General features: G+C 46.5%; 1 protein-coding gene across 3 annotated transcripts in view; it reads right to left on the reverse strand.

The window, feature by feature from the left end:
- IDH1 (isocitrate dehydrogenase (NADP(+)) 1) overlaps positions 1-9,922 on the reverse strand; it is a 270,398-nt gene extending 260,476 nt beyond the window's left edge. For 2 of the 3 annotated variants that reach the window (XM_068244941.1, XM_068244942.1), the window contains exon 1: positions 9,820-9,904. The gene's annotated coding sequence lies outside the window, so the exon portion shown is untranslated. Of the gene's footprint in view, positions 1-9,819 lie in introns of all 3 variants that reach the window. The other variant, XM_068244943.1, reaches the window with a different exon arrangement.
- Positions 9,923-24,093: the final 14,171 nt, after the last annotated feature.

The raw sequence follows: 24,093 nt of genomic DNA on the forward strand, positions 1-24,093 counted from the left end.
GAAAGTAAAAAAAAAAATAATTTTTTTGACAAAATTCATGTATTTTTGATGACTATAATAAAAACTACAACTCGCAGCAGCAATCAAATAGCACCAAAAGAAAGCTGTATTAGTGACAAGAAAAGGAGGTAAAATTCATTTAGGTGGTAGATTGTATGACCGAGCAATAAACTGTGAAAGCTGCAGTGGTCTGAATGGAGAAAAAGGCTCTGGTCCTTAAAGAAACACTGAAGCGAGAATAAATCTCGCTTCAGCGCTTATATTCAGCAGGGGCATGTGTGCCCCTGCTAAAACGCCGCTATCCCGCGGCTAAACGCAGGTCCCTAACCCCCAAAATCCCCCCCTGCAAAATCTACGACCGATTTTGCTGCTCTTGAGGCAGGGCTAACGGCTGCAGCCCTGCCTCTCAGCGCTGTCTATCAGCGGCGCATCGCCGGCTCTCCCCCACCCCTCTCAGCGAAGGAAGACTGAGAGGGGCGGGAGAGGCGGAGATACGCGCTGACAGACCCGCATGAAGCAGGGCTGTGGCCATTAACCATGCCTCAATTCGGAAGCGCTGCTCGGGACTCCCCGAGGGGATTGGGGAGGTAAGGGACCCCCATTTAGCCGCGGGATAGCGGTGTGGGTGTGTGTGTGTGTGTTGCGAACTGTGGCAAGAAAGTTTGCTATGTCTGTCAGCATATTGTCCAGAGCATGGAGTTGCAAACAGGAGGCCAGTACATCAGGAAACGTGGAGGAGGCCATAGCAGGGCAAAAGCCCAGCAGCAGGACTACTACCTACACCTTTGTAAAAGGAGGAACAGGAGGAGCACAGCCAGAGCCCTGCAAAATAACCTCCAGCGAGCCACAAATGTGCATGTGTCTGCTCAAACAGTCAGAGGGTGGTATGAGGGCCCGAGATCCACAGGTCGAGGTTCTGCTTACAGTCCAACACCGTGCAGGACATTTGGCATTTGCCAGAAAACACCAAGATTGGCAAATTCCCCACTGGCCCTCTGTGCTCTTACCAGATGAAAGCAGGTTCACACTAAGCACATGTGACTGACGAGTCTGGAGACGCCACAGAGAATGTTCTGCTGCCTGCAATATCCTCCAGCATGACCGCTTTGGCAGTGGGTCAGTAATTGTGTGGGTGCCATTTAGGGGGCGGCACAGCCCTCCATGTGCTCGCCAGAGGTACTGACTGCCATTAGGTACAGAGATGAGATCTTCAGACCCCTCCTGAAACCATATGCTGGTGCGGTTGGCCCTGGGTTCGTCCTAATGCAAGAATGCTAGACCTCATGTGCCTGGAGTGTGTCAGCAGTTCCTGCAAGACGAACGCAATGATGCTATGGACCGGCTCGCCCGTTCCACAGCCCTGAGGGCCCGTTCTCACTTGAACGGGAATCGCGCGATTCCCGCTCAAGGCAAACAGCTAGTGGTTTTGTAAAAACCGCTACAGCATGTAACACATGGCAGTGTTCTCACCACAAACGTGTTACATGCAGCGGTTTGCCGGCGATTCGCAATCGCGATTAGCATGCATCGCACGCTAATCACGATCAGTCCAAAACTGACGCAATGTCCAGTGATTTTTCTGCGTTAATCGCGGGAATATCACTCCCGCAAAAACGCCAATGCTAATCACAGGCGTTTTGCGATTTTAGATGTGAAAGGGCCCTTAATCCAATTGAGAACATCTGGGACATCATATCCCACTCCATGCATCAACACCACATTGCACTACAGACTGTCCAGGAGTTGGTGGATGCTTTAGTCCAGGTCTGGGAGGAAATCCCTCAGGAGACCACGTGCAACCTCATCAGGAGCATGCCCAGGCATTGTAGGCGAGGTCATAAAGGCACGTGGAGGCCACACACACACACTACTGAGCCTCATTTTGTCTTGTTTTAAGGACAATACATCAAAGTTGGATCAGCCTGTAGCGTTTTCCACTTTAATTTCGAGTGGGACTCCAAATCCAGACCTCCATGGGTTGATAAACTAGATTTCCATTAATAATTTTTGTGTGATTTTGTTGTCAGCACATTAACCTCCCTGGCGGTGCATTTCTGTCTGGAATTAGGAGTCAAAAGCGGTACATTTATTCCAAGAATTTTAGGCCTTCAATTTTTCAGTCATAACTCACCAAGATATGTCTGGTAGACATTCTGCATATAAAAAGAAGAATAGAACACAAATTTGTTGATTTAATTAAATTTATGAATAAACTTTAAAAATTGTGAAACTGTACAAATAAGTCAGACAGAAAGTAGTGAAAATCCAGACAAAAAAATGGTAACTTTTTTATATATAGTGTCATCCTGTGCTTTTCAAATTAGCTTATCTGCCATCTCTGCCTTGGCAGTCAGGTGACACGGCCCACCCTACGCTGTAACCCGCTGGCCAATTAGCAGCGCTGGTGGGTTTCAAATGCGCCGATCGGGCCAATGAGAAGTGTATAATACACTTTGTTTATGTAACAAAGTGTATTATACAGGCTGCCTCCTCCACTTCGTCGTGAGACCATCAGAGAGGACGGCAGCCTTGTAAGTTTACCCACAGACACACTTTTCCCCACCCAGACCCCCCAATCGCCCACCCCAGCCCTCAGAACCCCCCCCTGCTCACCCCAGCACACCACTGTTTGCACCCAAGCATCCCCCTAAAAACCCATCAATCCCTGGCTGTCACTGTCAATGCTATCCCCTAGATATAGGTCCCTAACTGCCCCCTAATCACCCCCCCCCCCACCCTCAGATCCCCCCCCCCCCCCCCGACCACTCCCCTGTATACATCTGCCTTACCCACTGATCACCTTTCTATCACCCCTTGTCACCACCACCCATCAGAGCAGACCCTAAACTGTCCCTTGGGGGCACCTGATCACCCACCCAGACCCTCAGATTGCCCTGAGACCCCCCCTCCTGAAAACCTCCCCAGTGCATTGTTTACATCTATTCTCCCCTGTAATCCCTCACTGATCTCCCATCGTCACCCCCCTGTGTCTGCCACCCATCAGATCAGGACCCAGTCTGCCCCGTACGGGCACCTAATCAACCCCCCATACCCTCAGATCGCCCTCAGACCCCCCAATCACCTTCCCAGTGCATTGTATTTGATTGTGCTGTAGTTGTATTTGATTGTGCTGACATTGTATTTGATTGTCCCGTGATTGAGTGCACAGTGATTGGCCTGTGATTGCCTTTGATTACCTTGTGATTGGCTTTGATTGTCCTGTGATTGTTTCTGATTGCCTCCGATTCCCCATTTGTCCCCCCCCACACACACACACACACACACCAGATCACCCCTCGTCACTATCCTAGTGATCTAAAAACAGTGATCAGTGAAAAAACTGTCACTTTTTTAGTATCACTAGTGTTAGCAGTTAGGCCAGTTAGCTAGGCCCCTTTGTTAGTGTCAGTCAGTGCTCATCCCACTGCACCACAGTCACTAAATTAGCGTCATCACTGTCGCTAATCAACATTGGTACTAAGCAACAAAGAAAGTTCATAAAAGCTCTAAACTCCCAAACATATCAGTCGGTGCAGGATCAGGTCAGCCAGGCCATACGAGATAAATGAATAAGTAAATGAATTAAGGGCAGATGGTAAGCCCGATACGCGTGAGTTGATCCTGTGATTTTATTGCACTGTCTGTGGATTTTTCAAATATATTAGCCTTTTTCTACTTCAATCTGGTCTGGTTTGCGGATCCCTTTTTTGTTTATTTATCTGTAAGTGATAATTACTGATCGCAGTCAGATCTATTAGGGTCACTAGGATCCACTAAAAAGGAAAAAAAAAAAAAAAAAAAAAAAACGCAGTGTTTGCCCGATCATTCGCCTGCACTTGCGTTCAGCCCGCCCCTCCGCAGTGACAGAATTTTTTTTTTCTGATCACTGCAAAAAAACACTGTACAATAGCTGTGGCACTGTAAAGATCAGTTTTGATTTTTTTTTTTTTATCAAAACTCAGTGACCACAGCTTTCTGCTCCTCAAGTACTCCCTTTTGCTAGGTAGGTGCTCTTTTTTCTGGGTAGTCTCAGAGTAATACTCCCTAAATTTAGCAGTCCACCAAGGCAAGAAAGGGGTATTCTGATGAGGTGTTCAGGTACCTGGCCCAGTCGGATAAGGACGATTGGGACGCCTCATTCGACGAATCTGGGTCAGAGTTTGAACCTGTAGAGAGCAGTGGCGTACCACACCCCATGTCGTTGGACCGCAGGTGGCGCAGGATCAGCCTCAAGGGTAGCAGAGTGGTGCTAGTGCTGGTCTGAGATTTCATGGTGGGGCAGGCACCAGCAGCACAGCATCTCCTGGACTTAGCACCAGTGCTTCCTTATACCCTGGTGAAGTGACGAGCACCAGCATGGAAGTTGAAACTGGTTCGGTGGCACGTGCAGTAAGATCCCGGTCGCAGCCACCAAGAAGACGGGCCCGTCCTACCCCTAGTTTACCAGAGGTGCTGGCAAATCCCAATTGGCAATCCCCTGATTCCGCCGCACCCGTACTGCCCCCTTTCACCGACCAGTCTGGAGTCCAGGTGGAGAGATAATCTAGGATCAGTCCTAGACTTTTTCCTATCTGTTGTGGCAGAGACCAACCGTAAGGCCACACAATATATAACCGCCAATCCGAATAAGTTCCTTGCCCAGCCTTCTCGGTGGAAACCAGTCCAAGTTTCCGAAATTAAATTTTTTTTGGGCCTTCTTCACATGGGACTAGTAAAACAGAATGTGTTACGGTCTTATTGGCCTACGGACTCAGCATATCACGTTCCCTTGTACGCTGCTGTCATGTCCAGGAAACGATTTGAGAACATCCTGCGCTTCCTGCACTTCAATAACAACGAAACCTGTCATCAACGTGACCACCCTGCTTATGACCGGCTCCACAAAATCCGGCCCCTCATAGACCACCTGACATCCAGATTTGCAGATGCTTATACCCCTGAACAGGACATCTGCGTAGACCAGTCCCTCATACGTTTTACCAGGCGCCTTCGCATCAAACAGTACATCCCAAGCAAGCGCGCCCGGTATGGGGTGAAGCTGTACAAGCTCTGTGAAAGGGCCACAGGCTATAGATCTTATTTTAGGGTCTATGAGGGAAAAGACTCAAAATTGGAGCCGGTCGGATGCCCTGACTACCTGGGGAGCAGTGGAAAGGTTGTGTGGGACTTGATGTCACCCTTGTTCCAGAAGGGGTACCATCTTTATGTGGACAATTATTACACAAGTGTGGCCCTCTTTCAGCACTTAAAAATAGAAGGAATCTGATGCTGTGGCACCGTGCGGCCTAGTCGCCAGGGCTTCCCCCAATGGCTCATTACCACCAGACTTCAACGGGGGCAGAGGGCCGCCTAGTGTGCTGACGACCTGCTCGCGGTGAAATGGAAGGACAAGAGGGACGTTTACTTTCTGCTCACCATTCACGCAGACACGACAGTTGAAATTCAACGGCGAACTGAGGTCATTGAAAAACCCCTTGTCGTCCACGAGTATAATACTAACATGGGAGGGGTGGACTTCAATGACCAGAGGTTAGCGCCCTATTTCATTTCCTGGAAAACAAGACGCTGGTATAAAAAAAAAAAAATTCAATTGGCAATTTACAACAGCTTTGTTCTCTACAGTAAGGCTGGGAGAACTGGATCGTTTCTTCAATTTCAGAAACAGATCGTGATGGAACTCCTGGATCCAGGAGGTGCCGTGGCCCAACCCCAAGATGCAACTAGCCGGCTGCATGGAAGGCATTACGCCTATCCGATTCAGAGTACCCCAGGTCACCGAATCCGAAGAAAACGTTGTGTCTGCAGCAGGGCTGGAATAAGGCGTGACACCACTGCTTATTGTCCCACCTGTCCTGACCAGCCTGGCCTATGCCTAGGGGAGTGTTTTGAGAGGTACCACGAGCAGGTACACTATTAGAGAAGAGGGAACTCCAGACACAGCAGTAGGCACACAAGGGTCTCTCAGTGCCATTTCACACTGCTACGATGAGTTAGGGCAAATTGCCTAGCAAAAGTCACACTTTGCAGTCCCCCCCTACGCCGGAAGTGCTTGACTTAACGCAAGTGCATGCCTACGTTACTGCGTGGCTTCTGCTGCAATTTAGGTCGGCCCGGAAGTCATGTTAGTCTATGGCGATGCAGTTCATTACTAGGCCGAATGCTACTCTTGTGGTATTCCCTGAAGGTCTGTTTTGGGGGATACGGTGCGGTGGGTTCGACCCCCTGGATATGCCAATATGCAGTGTGAAACCAAACATCTGGTTTTGAGAGACCCGAATACACAGGGCTGCCAGAAACCTCTCCTTTCACTTGGGGCAAAATGTGTAATGCACTTCGCCACAACTCTGTGTGATTTGCACATTGTCCCATGGGGAGGAGAGGTTTGTCCTCGGAAGGTAAGTTAAAAACACACACACACACACACACACACACACACACACACACACACGCGCTAATGTTTGGTTCACAATATCAAGGTTTTGTTTGAAGAAGTTTATAAATGTTAATGAAGTTATTGCTTTGCTGCTTGCTTGTTTTGTTTTCTCTTTTTTTCCATCCATGACCCTTCCAGGTGGACCGAGCGACCGACCAACCAGCTGCAGCACTGATGGTGCATCCTGACAGAAGCATTGCACGTCTTAAGTGCCGGCTTAAGTGTTTCCGCATGCCTTCCAACAGCTTACCGCCAGCCTTCAGCGGGAGATCTCCGCACTTGCATCGCAGCTGGCAAGATTTTTATGAATGACCACCCAGTGTCTAAAATACCGCTGCGGTATTTTACCTCCACGATTTTTTCCGACTCAAATGTTTTATGAATAGAGCCCTTTGTATCAAAAAAGAACTCTGGCAATGATTTGTTCATCCACACCAATCGGTGTGAATGGATAAATCGGGTTTGCCAGGGCATACGAGCTGAGTGGGTGGACGTTTTTGGGTGGCAGCTTCTATGTCCTGGCAGACGCCTTCCCCTCTTTTTTTTTCCACTTTTTTGGGCAGATATTTTTTCAACCACATTGATTGTCATTTTTCCTTTTAGCCCAGAGTGCATTATCCATATGCCCAATATAAGGAGTAAAGTAGAAACTCCTAATACTGGCCATACATGTAATGATTGCAGAGACCCTAAAATGCCAAGACAGACCCCACGAATGATGTCATTTTGGAAAGAGGACACACCAAAGTATTCCGTGAGGTGCATGGTGAGTTCATAGAAGATTTTATTTTTTGTCACAATTGTTTTGCTTTTTTTTTTCCACAAAATATCATTTTCTGCTAACTTGTGACAAAAAATAAACATTTCTATGAACTCACCATGGCCCTCATGGAATACTTTAGCGTGTATTCTTTCCAAAATGGGGTCATTTGTGGGGTTTGTTAAAGGGAAGGTTCAAGCAAAATAAAAAAATGAGTTTCACTTACCTGGGGCTTCTACTAGCCCCATGCAGCCATCCTGTGCCCTCGTAGTCACTCACTGCTGCTCCAGTCCCCCGCTGGCAGCTTGCCGACCTTGGAGGTCGGCGGAACGCATTGCGTACATTTTTACGCTTTCCCGCTAGTGCAGGAACATTAACACATACATTACTCTTTGCAGCCTACATGCTCCCACTGGGCAAAATAATCCAGAACTATGGCCTAGGATACCATTGTTATGCAGATGACACACAACTGTATCTGTCCTTCAAGCCTGGCACCCAAGACCCATCAGCATCCATAAATGCGTGTCTAGTGGATTTACAAAATTGGATGAACACCAGCTGGCTGAGGCTGAACTCTGACAAAACAGAGGTGTTGGTGGTAGGTGGTCCACACATGATGGATAAAGTTCAAAACGCTCACCACCTCAAACTAGCAATTGGGGGAGATACTGTACAGTATAAAGACTCTGTGCGAAACCTTGGGGTGATCCTGGATGGAAATCTAAAACTCAGACAGCAGGTATCAGCTGTCGTCAAGTCTTCCTTCTTCCATCTAAGAAATATAGCGAAAATCAAACACCTTATCCCAGCTGAAGACCTACCTGCCCTGGTTCATGCATTTGTATCCTCCCGCCTAGACTACTGCAACGCCCTGTTCATCGGATCTACAGATAAGGCTCTGCGCCCCTTACAGCTAGTACAGAATGCTGCAGCCAGACTCCTAGCCAATGCCCCCCGCAGCTCACACATCACCCCAGTACTGCAAACTCTTCACTGGTTGCCAGTAAAATGGAGAATCAATTTTAAGATCTGCCTGCTGACATTCAAGGCTCTACACCACATGGGACCCAAATACATAGCGGATCTATTGGAACTTTATGCCCCTTCACGCACCCTCCGCTCTGCCAACAAGATGAAGCTGGTTATTCCCAGGATACACTTAACATTTGGTACTCGGGCCTTTTCCTACGCAGCCCCTACTCTATGGAACTCACTTCCACAATCAGTACGAGAGGCTACTTCTCTGGACAGCTTTAAAAAAAGGCTAAAAACTCACCTCTTTTCCCGAGCCTTTGAGACTGCATAATGCAGGGTCGCAGCGCTTTGAGTCCCCAGGGAGAAAAGCGCTATATATAAATATTATTGTTATTGTTATTTTTACACATTACTGGTTCAATGCGTAAAAATTTACGCATTGAACCAGTAACGCGTAAAAATGTATGTGTTAATGTTCCTGCACTAGCGGGAATGCGTAAAAATGTACGCAATGCGTCTCGCCGACCTCCGAGGTCGGCAAGCTGCCAGCGGGGGACTGGAGCAGCAGTGAGTGACTACGAGGGCACAGGATGGCTGCATGGGGCTGGTAGAAGCCCCAGGTAAGTAAAAATCATTTTTTTATTTTGCTCGGACATTCCCTTTAACTGTCCCGGCAAGTGGGGGGGGTGCTAAATTGTAAGCACCCCTGTAAAGCCTGAAGGTGCTCATTGGACTTTGGGCCCCTTAGCACAGTTAGGGTGCAAAAAAAGTGCCAAACGTGGTATCGCCGTACTCAGGAGAAGTAGTATAATGTGTTTTGTGTTCCCAGCCAAAATATTGCCCCCTATGCTGCAGCATAGGGGGCAATATTTTTGGCTGGGAACGCGAAGAATCACTCGCGTTACCATGCCTGTCGGGTCCTGACAGCGAAACCGGAAGTGGTCGCCACCGAGGACGAGAGGATCAGAGAGACATGGCGAGGGCACCGATCAGCTGCAGGGGGCTGAGGGAAGCCCCAGGTGAGTAAAACTCTTTTTTTTCGTCAATTAAGGTTCACTTTAAGGGGCGAAAAGACTGTGGTCCTTATGTGGTTAAACTAGGAATAATATATATATATTATATATATATATATATATACATATATACATATATATACATATACATATATATATATATATATATATATATATATATATATATATATATATATATATATATATATACACACACACACATACACACACACAAAATTCTTATAAAAATACTGCATACAGCTCCAGGTAAGATGATGGTGCTGTATAAATCATCATCATCATCGAGCAGATCTACAATAATAACATAAAATATGCATATCAAAATTAAACAATGCATTTACATTTATATTATAAATGATCGACTAAAAACCCACACACTAAAGCCAAACAAACAATGTATAGGCAACTAATATTATAGTATAATCTTGATTATCATATTAACAAGACAATCCGATCAAAAATCTCTGGGAGCATTTCAGGTGTACTAGAGGTAGCATATTAATGTATAGAGAACATAAAAATATAAATAAATACCATACTTCACAAATGCAGGTGCTAAAAGAATTATGCTGTAAAGAAAATGTTGGGGCAGATAGTGGAATAAAAGCTTTTACCTTAGTGAAATGGTGAGAGAATCTGACAAGCCTGAACACTTCCGTATGAGGCTGCTTACTCGCTGTCTTGAAGTTAATATAGGGGAGGAACGCCTAACAACTACGTTCTGGGTACAGGAGTCACAAGGAAGTACAATTGAAATATGCTGCAACCTGATTGGTGTCTGCATGAAGGGCGGAAGAAATTATATCACCATACTGGTTTAAGGCAGTGTAAATCAATGGGAATGATGCAGGAAAAAAAACAGGAGTAAACAGCTGCTCTATGAACTGCGGACATAGGGTAACATAAGACGATGAAGGAGGAAAGAAAGGACAAAGTCAAAAAAGGAATAATAGATCACAAAAACATTTTAACTATAAGATATGAAAAGATGAAAGGTAATATCAATCCAGTTACCATGTACATGTATAACAAGACGGTATTGGCAAGCATTCAAATAAAGCTGAATTATTACAAATACCTTCTGGGCTTTGTTTTTTTCTTTTTTGCTAAGAGGGCTTTTTATAAATGAGTGAGAGGGATACTTCGTGTAGAAAATATTGAAGGATATCATTGAGTAACTTTTTCCCTCAAGAGAGAGATCATCCTTTTCTCCCATTTTTCCTGCTTTTTATTGATTTGTGCAATTTTAAAACACCCAGTTTTTACACATTTTTGCTTAGAAGGGCCCTTCTATAGTGTGTATGAAAGAGTGGTGTAAGATGGATGAGTGAATACAGGGATATCTGACCTCATATATTTGCTTGATTGGATGATATACTGAGAATTCAATAAAGAGGATATTTACTGATTTTATTTTTAGCGTGTGTTAGACTTCTTTATACAATTGTACAGCTTTTTAATCTATTTGAGTTCAAGTGGTAATGATAATTAGAGTGACCAGATTTTTGTCGGTTTGCGCCGAAATATGGGGGGGGGATGCGGCCGAACAACTGGGGGCTGCCGCACAGAAAAATGGGCGTGGCCATGACATTATACGGGCGGAGCTAACATAATGATGTAACAGCGAGGCATAAGAAAGCAGTCTTTACGCCATGATGTGGTCAAACGAGGTTTCGCATCATGGGTGTGTAGAAACTTTGTGATGCGATTTAATAGTATACCGTAACCCCACAGCAGCAAAAATAGCCAACTATGACCATTCAATAGTAAATGCAGCAACAGTTACCCCAGACACCAGAAAATAAACGCAATGTGGGCAAAATTTCAGCACAAAATAAATGCAATAGGCAACATGTCAGTACAAAATAAACGCATTATGGGCAATATGTCAGTACAAAATAAACGCATTGTGGGCAACATGTCAGTACAAAATAAACGCATTGTGGACAACGTCAGTACAAAATAAACGCAATTTGGGCAACATGTCAGTACAAAATAAACGCAATGGGGGCAACATGTCAGTACAAAATAAACGCAATTTGGGCAACATGTCAGTACAAAATAAACGCAATGTGAGCAACATGTCAGTACAAAATAAACGCATTGTGGGCAACATGTCAGTACAAAATAAACGCATTGGGCTCTATGCATAAAAAAATTGTGGCGAAAAAACTCCTGGAGGGAAAATACCGCAGCGGTATTTTAGACTTCTGGGTGGTCATTCATAAAAATGTTGGCAGCTGTGATGCAAGTGCGGAGATCTCCCGCTGAAGGCTGGAGGTAAGCTGTCGGAAAGCATGCGGAAACACTTACGCCGGCAGAGTCCCTCCGTGCACTGCTCTCTCTGGGAGGTTTGTCCCATTCACTTGTATGTAATCTTACTTTTTTCTAGATAAATCTAGAAAAACACTGTAGAAGGCGGAAATGTCTCGCTCTGCTGGGGGATTGTAGATTTTCATGCGGGAACAGCCTTTATGAATGCCCACTTTGCTAAATGGTCGGGAAAGTCCGCTGTTTTGAGCGGAAAACTTGCGGAAAAGTTTTATGAATAGAGCCCATTGTGGGCAACATGTCAGTACAAAATAAACGCAATTTGGGCAACATGTCAGTACAAAATAAATGCAATTTGGGCAACATGTCAGTACAAAATAAACGCAATGTGAGCAACATGTCAGTACAAAATAAACGCATTGTGGGCGATATGTCAGTACAAAATAAACACAATTTGGGCAACATATCAGTACAAAATAAACGCAATGTGAGCAACATGTCAGTACAAAATAAACGCATTGTGGGCAACATGACAGTACAAAATAAACGCAATTTGGGCAACACGTCAGTACAAAATAAACGCAATGTGTGCAACATGTCAGTACAAAATAAACGCTTTGTGGGCAACATGTCAGTGCAAAATAAACACTTTGTGGGCAACATGTCAGTACAAAATAAACGCAATTTGGGCAACATGTCAGTACAAAATAAACGCAATGTGTGCAACATGTCAGTACAAAATAAACGCATTGTGGGCAACATGTCAGTGCAAAATAAACGCAATTTGGGCAACATAGACCTGGGGAAAAAAAAGCATTTACTCACCTGGCAGAAGTCTCCTCTCTCTCCTGGCCGGCCTCTAGCACGCTGCTCCTGGGACCGTCTTGCTCCTCCTGCAGTCTCCGGCGCTGACAGGCAGAGCAGGGCTACGGCAAGATGGCGCCCGAAGCCCTGTACTGGAGACACAAATAGGCTCCATTACAGGGCTTCGGCAGCCATCTTCCCGTAGCCCTGCTCACCTGCCGGTGTCGGAACACCTGAAGATTATGCAGGCTGGAGCGGGGCTGCAGGCAATTAATTGCTGGAAGCCGAATTATATCATTCCCCACTATCCATGGCGGCCTGGAGGGGGAATAGTAATTAACACGGCCCGGACTTGTGCAGAAGCAGGATGAGCCATATACCAGCTTTATCCTGCGCCCAAGTCTACCGGCTCCAATTTCAAATGTATGCGGCTGGGGGAGAGAACTCAGCGCTCAACAGGCAGAGGCAGGAATGCAACCCTCAGATGCCTTCTGCCATTTCAAATGGCGCGCTGGAGGAGCTGTGCTTGTCTCATTCTCTTATTAGCTGTCTATCTGAGCAGGCAGGGTAAATAGCCAATAATCTCACAAGCTGCAGACACAGCAGGAAGCACAAGATTATGTGCACAGTGAAGGCTACTGCTTCTCTCTGCAGGGGTCACCAGCATACAGGCGAGGCACGCCCCCACTTGGGGCCTCACACTGCTGTGGGCCTCGCTCTGCTGCTGGTGGCGGGCGTGCAGGTGGAGGCGCCAAGAAGGTGTGCGCAGCAGCAGGGGAAAAGGGCAGAGAGAAGTTTCCACTTACCTGCTTTGATCGGCACACAGCTTCTATCTACTTCCTGTCCCGGCGTCTGTCGCTATGGTAACAGCTCCCCCTGTGATGACGTGACCACATGTCATCACAGGGGGAGCTCTTACCAATGCAACGCGCGCTGGGACAGGCTGCAGATAGAAGCTGTGTGCTGATTAAAGCAGGTAGGTGGAAACTTCCCTCTGCCCGCTCCCCCCGCCGCTGCGCACACCCTCCTGCCTATACAGGGGGCATTTACCAATCTAACCTATAAAGGGGGCATATACCTATCTAACCTATACTGGAGACATATACCTATCTAATCTATACTGGGGCCTATACCTATGTAACCTATACTGGGGGCATATACCTATCTAATCTATGCTGGGGCATATACCAATCTAACCTATACTGGGGCATATACCTATCTAACCTATATTGGGGGCATATACCTATCTAATCTATACTGGGGCATATACCTATCTAACCTATACTGGGGACATATACCTATCTAATCTATGCTGGGGCATATACCTATCTAACCTATACTGGGGGCATATACCAATCTAACCTATACTGAGGCATATACCTATCTAACCTATACTGAGGCATATACCTATCTAACCTATACTGTGGGCATATACCTACCTAACCTATACTGGGGCATATACCTATCTAACCTATACTGGGTCATATACCTATCTAACCTATACTGGGGGCGTATACCTATCTAATCTATACTGGGGACATATACCTATCTAATCTATACTGGGGCATATACCTATCAAACCTATACTGGGGAATATACCTATCTAACCTATAGTGGGGGCATATACCTATCTTACCTATAGTGGGGGCATATACCTATCTAACCTTTACTGGGGACATATACCTATCTAATCTATACTGGGGCAGATAAACCAATCTAACCAAACCTGGGGGCATATACCTATCTAACCTATACTGGAGCATATACCTATCTAACCTATACTGAGGGAACCTACCTATCTAACCTACACTGAGGGAACCTACCCATCTAACCTATACCAGGGGCGTATACCTATCTAATCTATACTGGGGACATATACCTTTCTAATCTATACTGGGGCATATACCTATCAACCCTATACTGGGGCATATACCTATCTAACCTATAGTGGGGTCATATACCTATCTAACCTATACTGGGGACATATACCTATCTAATCTATACTGGGGCAGATAAACCAATCTAACCTATACTGGGGGCATATACCTATCTAACCTATACTGGGGCATATACAATACAATGCAATAACATTTGTAAAGCGCTTTTCTCCCATAGGACTCAAAGCGTATAGCTGTGTCTCAGATTAATACAGGGTTGCAGCCTGGGTTGTGTTACAGAGGAGATAGTCAGATGTTCATGAATGCCAGACTGAAGAGGTAGGTTTTCAGTTTAGACTTAAATGTTTCCAGGGATGGAGCTGTCCTGATTGGGTGTGGCAGGGAGTTCCAAAGTGTAGGGGCAGCATGACAAAAGGCTCTGTCTCCAAAGGTGTACTCTGGGGGTGACCAAGGTGTTACGTCCTTTTGATCTAAGATTGTGGGGGGTGTGATGCAGTTGCAACAAGTCCTTCAGGTATCCAGGGCCCAGATTGTGCAAGGATTTGAATGTCAGTAAGCCAATCTTAAACAGAATTCTCCATTTTATCGGTAGCCAGTGGAGTGAGCTCAGGGTTGGTGTTATGTGGCAATGGCGGGGTTGGCTCGTTAACAGCTTTGCGGCAGCATTCTGTACTAATTGCAGGCGGCGTAAGTCTTTCTTATGCAGGCCTGTGTAGAGGACGTTGCAGTAGTCTAACCTTGATGTGACGAAGGCATGAACTAGGGTTGGAAGATCCTCTAAAGGAATTAGGTGTTTAATCCTCGCAATATTCCTTAGGTCAATGGGTCGATATTACTGCGCTCCAATACCTCTCACAGAGGATTGCCACCCTGTGAATAATCACAAACAGATGCACATAGTGCAAAGTATTGCCACTTTAAGTAAAAATCCACACCACGTGAGTGCACTCCTGGGGGTAGTGCCACCACCTTGGGAAGTATTTGCTTGGGCTCCCCCTGTGTGGCCCCACTCACCAGAAGCGCGTCTTGCCAAACTGCGTATGAACAAATTCCGGTCAGCCAGGTATTCATAAAAGCAATTCCAGCATTTTATTATGATGCAAGCGTCAGACAGTGGTTCCACAGCAGCTACTCGGTCCGCGGTATAGAGCACACGCCACCGGGTCTCCCACTTCCTTGCTGCCTTACTGTGACGTCACCGCGTGCCTCACGCTCCGCCGGGGAGCGTGAGGCACGCGGTGACGTCACAGTAAGGCAGCAAGGAAGTGGGAGACCCGGTGGCGTGTGCTCTATACCGCGGACCGAGTAGCTGCTGTGGAACCACTGTCTGACGCTTGCATCATAATAGAATGCTGGAATTGCTTTTATGAATACCTGGCTGACCGGAATTTGTTCATACGCAGTTTGGCAAGACGCGCTTCTGGTGAGTGGGGCCACACAGGGGGAGCCCAAGCAAATTCTTCCCAAGGTGGTGGCACTACCCCCAGGAGTGCACTCACGTGGTGTGGATTTTTACTTAAGGTGGCAATACTTTGCACTATGTGCATCTGTTTGTGATTATTCACAGGGTGGCAATCCTCTGTGAGAGGTATTGGAGCGCAGTAATATCGACCCATTGACCTATTGTGAAGGTGAAGTGACCTTTTTCGTGCTGCGAACCCCTGTTTTTATAGTAAATTTACCATTGGAGCGCAGTGATTCATTGGAGATTAATATTCCTTAGGTGAAAGAAGGAATGTTTCACAACAGCTGAGATTTGATTCTTGAAGCTTAATTTCCCATCAATCAGTACTCCCAGGCTGCGCACACAGTCTGAGTTGTTCAGGTCTGAGCTCCCTATTCTTAGCGGTGTTGGTTGAGACTGGGGCTGCTTTGCTGTTGAGCCCTGGCCCTCGATAACAAGAACCTCAGTTTTGTCAGCATTAAGTTTTAGCCAATTATTATTCATCCACTCCTGAAGCTCAGCTAAGCATGCTTTTATTTTTGGAGTAGGGTCTGTGAGACAGGTTTGAATGACAAATATAGCTGGGTGTCATCAGCATAGCAATGATATGTCAGGCCATGTTTTTGTATGATTTCTCCAAGTGGCAGCATGTATATGGTGAAAAGTAAAGGGGATAATATTGTGCCCTGAGGTACACCGTATTTTAGTGGAACAGGGTTGGAGAGGAAGGGCCCTAAGGCTACCCTTTGTGTTCTGCCAGTCAGGAAGGAGTTGAACCACCGGAGAACAATGCCATCTATGCCACAGTACTCTTGTAGCCTGTTGAGCAAGATTTCATGATCGACTGTGTCAAAAGCCGCTGAGAGGTCGAGCAAAATCAGGATATCTAACTTATACTGAGGGAACCTACCTATCTAACCTATACCGGGGGCAACTATGCTGGCTACCTATATTGGAGTAGAGATGGCCCAAACCTCCGATTTTAGGTTCCAGGTTAGCGAACCTCACGCGAAAGTTCGGTTCGCGCAAACTTTCGCGAACCGCAATAGACTTCAATGGGGAGGCGAACTTTGAAAACTAGAAAAATTTATGCTGGCCACAAAAGTGATGGAACAGATGTTTCAAGAGGTCTACCACCTGGAGGGGGGCATGGCGGAGTGAGATAGACGCCAAAAGTCCCGGGGAAAAAGAAGTATTTTAAGGGCAGAAATCACATTGAATGCTAAATTGCAGGCCTAATGTGCTTTAAAACATCTTGCATGTGTATACATCAATCAGGGAGTGTAATTAGAGTACTGCTTTACACTGACACACCAAACTCACTGTGTAATGCACCGCAAACAGCTGTTTGCGTTGTAACGGCCGTGCTGGACTGGTGCGCACCATGGCGTTATTGGTCTTCCTCACTCAGTGATGTCAGGTAATGTCTGACTGCCTTATCAACTTTCGATGGTTCTTTCTCTACCATTGTTAAAGCTTACATCTATTTTTTTAAATACTTGTTCTGCTTGCTGTTCAGTACCTGCATCGAGAATCTTTTATGGAGGGCAAGTCTGCCATTGCGAGTGACCACAGTAATGGCCGGGGAATCCTGGTTCGATTCCGGTGCGGAGTGGGAGCTTAAGAGACGGCTACCACTACCACACATCCAAGGAAGGCAGCAGGCATGGCATGCACGTCCCGAGGTAGTGACCAAAAATAACAATACAGGAGGACTTTCAAGGCCCTGCTGTATATGTGAGATGAATCAACTTTAAATCCTTTAACGAGAATCTGTTATGGAAGGCAAGTCTGCCATCCATTCAAGTGAAAGGTATGCACTGACTGCCAGGTATAATACAATGTGCAGTCAAAGATGCAGTGAAAGGTATGCAGTGACTGCAAACAGCTATTTGTGTAGTGACGGCCGTGCTGGACAGTGCGCAGCATGACGAGAGTGCAGGTGATGGCGACTTTCTAGCCCATATGGTCGCCGGGCTGAGGTAGCTGAATCACAGAACTGACTGTTCAGCTGATCAAATTTGGTCTGTCCACAATGAAGCAACGACCTTATTATCTTTGGTGTGCCACCACCCGAGACACTCATATAGCCGGCAGTCATTGCTTCATTGTGATACGCAAGCCCCTTCACCGCGGCAAGGTAATGATCACGAAGGGGAATGGGCACATGTACATGCCTTTTGTTTTGTTGTTGTAGCCGCAGTGCAGACAGAAAAATTAGGCAGCCATGTACACGCACCACAAAAATGATTATAGCGGCTGCTGCTAGCAGCCTAGAGTCCTGGACCCTGTTGGTGGTGGTGGAGCAGGCAGTCAAGCGGCCTGCGGGCAGAGGTGCTGTGTGGGAAGCGACTTAGTCTTGGGGCAGGCAGCCAGTCACACGGCGTGCAGGCAGAGATGCTGTGTGTGGGGACTGACTTAGTCTTTGGGCGGGCAGTAGCCCTCTGGGATCTATGTCTCATTCATTTGATAAAGGTGAGGTACTGAACACTCACTCATCGCATGGGCAAAACAGTTTCCACAGCCCTGTAAGAGAAAGTGTTATAAGGGCCCTGCCGTAACATAGATATTACGGTAGCTAAGACTACTCCTGGGCCTTTCTTGTAGTTGAAGAGATGAGTGAACTGTGACACCACACTTAAAAAAAAAAACAGCAAACAGAGAAGCTTCCCTATATTGGAGCATTGGATTTGGTAAAGTCTTAAGCCAATGTGTTGACTCACCACACAGCCCTGCACCCGGCATGTGTCTCCTATGACTGTCTACAGGATCATTCACCACACAGCCCTGCACCCAGCATGTGTCTCATATGACTGTCTATAAGTAAGCTTTAGGTTAGCAGGAATGGTTGCATGGCCACCTAGCTTTTCATCCCTCCCACCCTTGCCCTGGAATCTTCCAGACTTTAAAGTGCTGTCCTTTGCTGTGTGGGTGGTTGGTGGAGAGAGAGAGAGAGAGAGGTGGTGGTCTTTTTGCCACTGAACTTGTAATCCGGATTCGGATATCTGGAAGAAATCCGCGGATATCCGGGTCGGCAGTCAAACTATCCGCAGATAGCAATCCGGATTTCTGCCCAACTATCTGGAATCCGGATCCAGCCGGATAGTGTAAAAATGGTCGGATATCCGGGTTACCCGGATATCCGGATGAGCATCCCTGCTGTGAACAACAGATAGGCAGGTATATGCAGTAATGGGTATTACAATGTGCACCTGTAGCAGACAGGCACAGTGACACCGCGTGCGCTCACGTAGGTAGGTGGGTGCACTGTGAACAACAGGTAGGTAGGTATATGCAGTGATGGGTATTACAATGTGCACCTGTCAAACACAGACAGGTAGTGGACAGGCACAGTGACACTGCGTGCGCTCACGTAGGTAGGTGGGTGCACTGTGAACAACAGGTAGGTAGGTATATGCAGTGATGAGTATTACAATGTGCACCTGTCACACACAGACAGGTAGTGGACAGGCACAGTGACACTGCGTGCGCTGAACTCACGTGGGTAGGTGGGTGCACCGTGAACAACAGGTAGGTAGGTATATGCAGTAATGGGTATTACAATGTGCACCTGTCACACACAGACAGGTAGTGGACAGGCACAGTGACACTGCGTGCGCTCACGTAGGTAGGTGGGTGCACTGTGAACAACAGGTAGGTAGGTATATGCAGTGATGAGTATTACAATGTGCACCTGTCACACACAGACAGGTAGCGGACAGGCACAGTGACACTGCGTGCGCTCATGTAGGTATGTAGGTAGGTGAGTGCAGTGTGAACAACATGTAGGTAGGTATATGCAGTACTGGGTATTACAATGTGCACCAGTCACACACAGACAGGTAGCGGACAGGCACAGTGACACTGCGTGCGCTCATGTAGGTATGTAGGTAGGTGAGTGCAGTGTGAACAACATGTAGGTAGGTATATGCAGTACTGGGTATTACAATGTGCACCTGTCACACACAGACAGGTAGCGGACAGGCACTGTGACACTGCATGCGCTCAACTCACGTAGGTAGGTGGGTGCACTGTGAACAACAGGTAGGTAGGTATATGCAATACTGGGTTTACAGTGTGCACCTGCCACACACACAGGTAGTCACAGAATGTGCTGGGCCTGGCAGTGGCACACACACAGTATGAATTATCAAGGCTGTCTATGCAACACAAGTGTCAGTGGGACACAAAGAAAAAAAATAGATCACAAGAACAAGATTAGCTCTCAAAAGAGCTGTTGTGGGGTGCTATTTTAGCAATAAGAATCAGCAAGGAGCAAGTTAACAAGCCTACAAGAGCCTAACTAATCTTTCCCTAAGAGACTCTGCAGCAGCAGCTGTCCCTTCTCTATTTACTGCAGGCACACAAGTGAGTAAAATGGCTGGCGGTGCCTGCCTTTTATAATGGGGGGAGTGGCTCCAGGAGGGAGTGTAACCTGATTGGCTACAATGTGCCTGCTGACTGTGATGTAGAGGGTCAAAGTTGACCCTAATGGTGCATTATGGGGGCGAACCGAACCTCCGGAAAAGTTTGCGGTTCTCCGCGATCGCGAACCCCCGGAAGTTCGCTGGCGAACTGTTCAGGCCATCTCTATATTGGAGGCACCTACCTATCTAACCTATACTTGAGGCACCTACCTATCTAACCTATATGGGGGCACCTACCTATCTAACCTACACTGGGGAAAATATACTGGCTACCTATACTGGAGGCACCTACCTATCTAACCTATACTGGGGGAAACTATATGGGCTACCTATACTGGGGGGGACCTATAGCTGGCTACCTATACTGCGGTTACCTATACCTGTCTCCACGTTGGGGGCGCATTTTACGCCCTCGCCCTGGGTGCAATTTAGCCTAGAAACTGTGAGTATTTGGCTCCACCAACAACATGTTTTGGCTACACCCATTTTTTTGCCTTTTGAGGCGTGACTATTCTTTTTTCGCTGCAGCGTGCGCACCGCACCGCTTCTTTCATGGATGGGGGCCTCAAGTCTCAAGTTATGGACTGCTTGGGGCCACCCAAACCTGTCTCTCTGCAGGCATGCGATCGCTCCTGCCATTCTCTCCCTGCAGACATCCGATCACAGCACATGATCAGATCAGACCAGCAAGTTGGTGACTCGCATAAAGGCAGAGGGCACGTTTTTTGTGCGTAAAAATTTGACCTACATGCGACCATATACAGTATTTATTTATTTAACCACTTAGGGATCGCGGTGTTAACCCCCCCCCCCCCCCACAGTGACCCGGCCATTTTTTACAATTCAGACCACTGCAGCTACAGCGGTTTATTGCTCGGTCATACAACTTACCACCAAAACGAATTTTACGAATGTTGATCCAGGGATTTTATCTGATTGCCATCTGGAGTCGGGAAGGAATTTTTTTCCCTTTTGGGGCTAATTGGACCATGCCTTGTAAGGGTTTTTCACCTTCCTCTGGATCAACAGGGATATGTGAGGGAGCAGGCTGGTGTTGTACTTTGTTCTTTGGTTGAACTCATTGGACGTATGTCTTTTTTCAACCCAAATAACTATGTAACTATGTAACGACTGAATATGCAAATTATCCCTTTTTGCCCTTGGTGAGCCAAGCAAGCATCCAGAACTGCTGGTGTATAGCAAGCATATACTGTAGCTTTAAATTTTACACAGCCATATCAAACCCACATGAAGACAGCCTGTTTCGGACTTTTGGTCCTCATCAGTACATGGCAGGGATTGATAAGGCTGTTCGAGCACATGTCAGTTCGGGTATCCTTTAAATGCCAGGATAGTATAAATACCCCCCAAATGATCCCATTTTGGAAAGAAGACACCCCAAGGTATTTGCTGAGGGGCATGATGAGTTCATAATTGATTTTATTTTTTGTCACAAGTTAGCAGAAAATGACAGTTTGTGACAACAAAAAAAAAAGGGTTTCCATTGCTGTTAACTTTTGACAAAAAAAAATTAAATCTTCCACGCAGGGATGCTCAACTCCGGATCCGCGAGATACCCGGATAGTTCTATCTGGATATCTCCCAGTAAACCTGTGCGGGGTGGGCGGTGGGGTCAATCTTACCACCATCGCTATCTACACCACCACCAATTGCAACCATAACTGTAGACAACACCCCAATAACCTCAACCACTAAGGCCCGCTGCTTGGGGGTTATACTTGACTCAGAGCTCTCCTTTAAACCTCACATTGCCTCATTAACCACCGCCTGCTATTTCCAGCTCAAAAATATATTCCGTATCTAGACTACTGCAACACACTGCTCTGTGGTCTACCAAAAAACAGGCTAGCACCTCTCCAATCCCTTCTAAATTGAGCGGCCCGCCTCATTCACCTTTTCACACGCTCTTCCGACACAGCCCCACTGTGCCGCTCTCTCCACTGGTTACCCATTACCCAGAGGATCCAGTTCAAACTCCTGACTCCAACATACAAAGCCCTCCACGAGTTGTCTCATCCATACATCTCCTCACTAATCTCAAGATATTGTCCCTCCCGCAACCTTCGCTCCTTCCAAGAAATTCTCCAGGGCCTCTAAGCTGATCACCTCCTCTCATGCTCACATCCAGGGCTTTACACGAGCATCATCCCTTATCTGGAACTCTCTTCCACAGCCTGTACGTCATGCTCAAACCTGGACATCTTCAAACGCACTCTTAAAACACACCTTTTCAGACAAGCTTATAACATTCTATAGCCCTTATTTACTTATCTGTCACAATGTAATCAGAGGCAAAGGTCACTGCCTCATCCATCCTCCACCCCCTTACCTAGTGTGTCCGACACTACCCATTAGATTGTAAGCTCGCAAGGGCAGGGTCATTCTCCTAATGTTTACTGGTTTTGTAACAATATTTGTGCTGCTTGGAACTCTGCTGTACATTTGTAAGTTGTATCTACTGTATGTTCCCCTTGTCGTCTTTGTGTGCTTTGTAAAGCGATGCGGAATATGTTGGCGCTATATAAATAAAAATAATAATAATAAAATAATAATTACCTGTCTGACGACTTCTTCGATCCGTCGCTGGCGCCTCCCACGATGCGGTCCACGCGCATCACGTGACTACAAACACTTCTTCCTTCAACCCGGAAGGAGGAAGTGTTTGTACTCACGTAACTGCCGCTTGCACCGCATCATGGGAGGCGCTGAGGGACAGACAAAGAAGACGTCAGACAGGTAAGATTGACCCCCCCGCCCAGCCCGCACAGGTTTACTGGGAGATATCCGGATAGAACTATCCGGGTATCTCCCGGATCCGGAGTTGAGCATCCCTGCTTCCACGGACTCACCATGCCCCTCAGTGAATACCTTGGGGTGTCTACTTTCCAAAATTGTGTCACTTGATGGGTACTTGTACTGCCCTGGCATTTTGGGGGGGCTAAAATTGTGAGCACTCCTGTAAAGCCTAAAGGAGCTCATTGGACTTTGGGCCCCTTTGCGCAGCTAGGCAGCAAAAAAAAAAAGTGGTGGTATCGCCGTACTCAGAAGTAGTATAATGTGTTTTGTGGTGTCTTTTCATGCATACCCATGCTGGGTGGGAGAAATATCTCTGTAAAGGACAACTTTGATTTTTTTTACACTAAATTGTCTATTTACAGAGTTATTTCTCCCAGCCAGCATGGGTATGTGTAAAAATACACCCTAAAACCCATTATACTACTTCTCCTGAGTACAGCGATACAACATGTGTGTGACACTTTTTTGCAGCCTAGCTGTGCAAAGGGGCCCAAAGTCCAATGAGTACCTTTAGGATTTCACAGGTCAATTTTACTTATTTGGTTTCCAGACTACTCTTCATGGTTTAGGGCCCCTAAAATGCCAGGCAGTATAGGAACCCCACAAGTGACCCCATTTTGGAAAAAAGACACCCCAAAAAATGTAATCTTCTATGAACTCACTATACCCCTCACCGAATACATTGGGGTGTCTTCTTTCCAAAATGGGGTCACTTGTGGGGTCACTGAAGCCGCTGTGAGCAAAGTCAGTGCCCAGTTCACACGGCCTTTCCTCTTCTCCTGCTGTTATGTGGTGAGTGCTTCCCTTCACGTTCCTCCCTTGGGTGTTTCCCATTCCTGGTCCAGGATTGGACCTCTGTACCCACGCTAATCTACCACTTCTCGGGGATTTTTCCATCCATTCATGCACTTTGCTCTGTTTCTTCTTGCACTACCTCACTCCATTTCATGCACTTTATTGATACCTCATGCACCTTTGCTATTTATATGGTTTTGCTGCTAGCACAGGTGACTTTATTTGCCTCATAACTTACTGTATGCATTATTTTGAGTAGAGGAAGGGTTGGGCTTTACTATTGATATGCATATCTTGATTCATTTACTACATGTGTGATATCTGGACATCTTGGTTTTAATTGCTTTTATCCATATTCTTGTGTAATTTAATATGACAATAAAGCTCATTTGAATATTGTTCGCAAATATTTTGTGTGGTGTAATCTTTATG

The sequence above is a fragment of the Hyperolius riggenbachi genome, chromosome 7 (assembly GCF_040937935.1).
Source record: "Hyperolius riggenbachi isolate aHypRig1 chromosome 7, aHypRig1.pri, whole genome shotgun sequence".
In the NCBI taxonomy this organism is placed as follows: Eukaryota; Metazoa; Chordata; class Amphibia; order Anura; family Hyperoliidae; genus Hyperolius; species Hyperolius riggenbachi.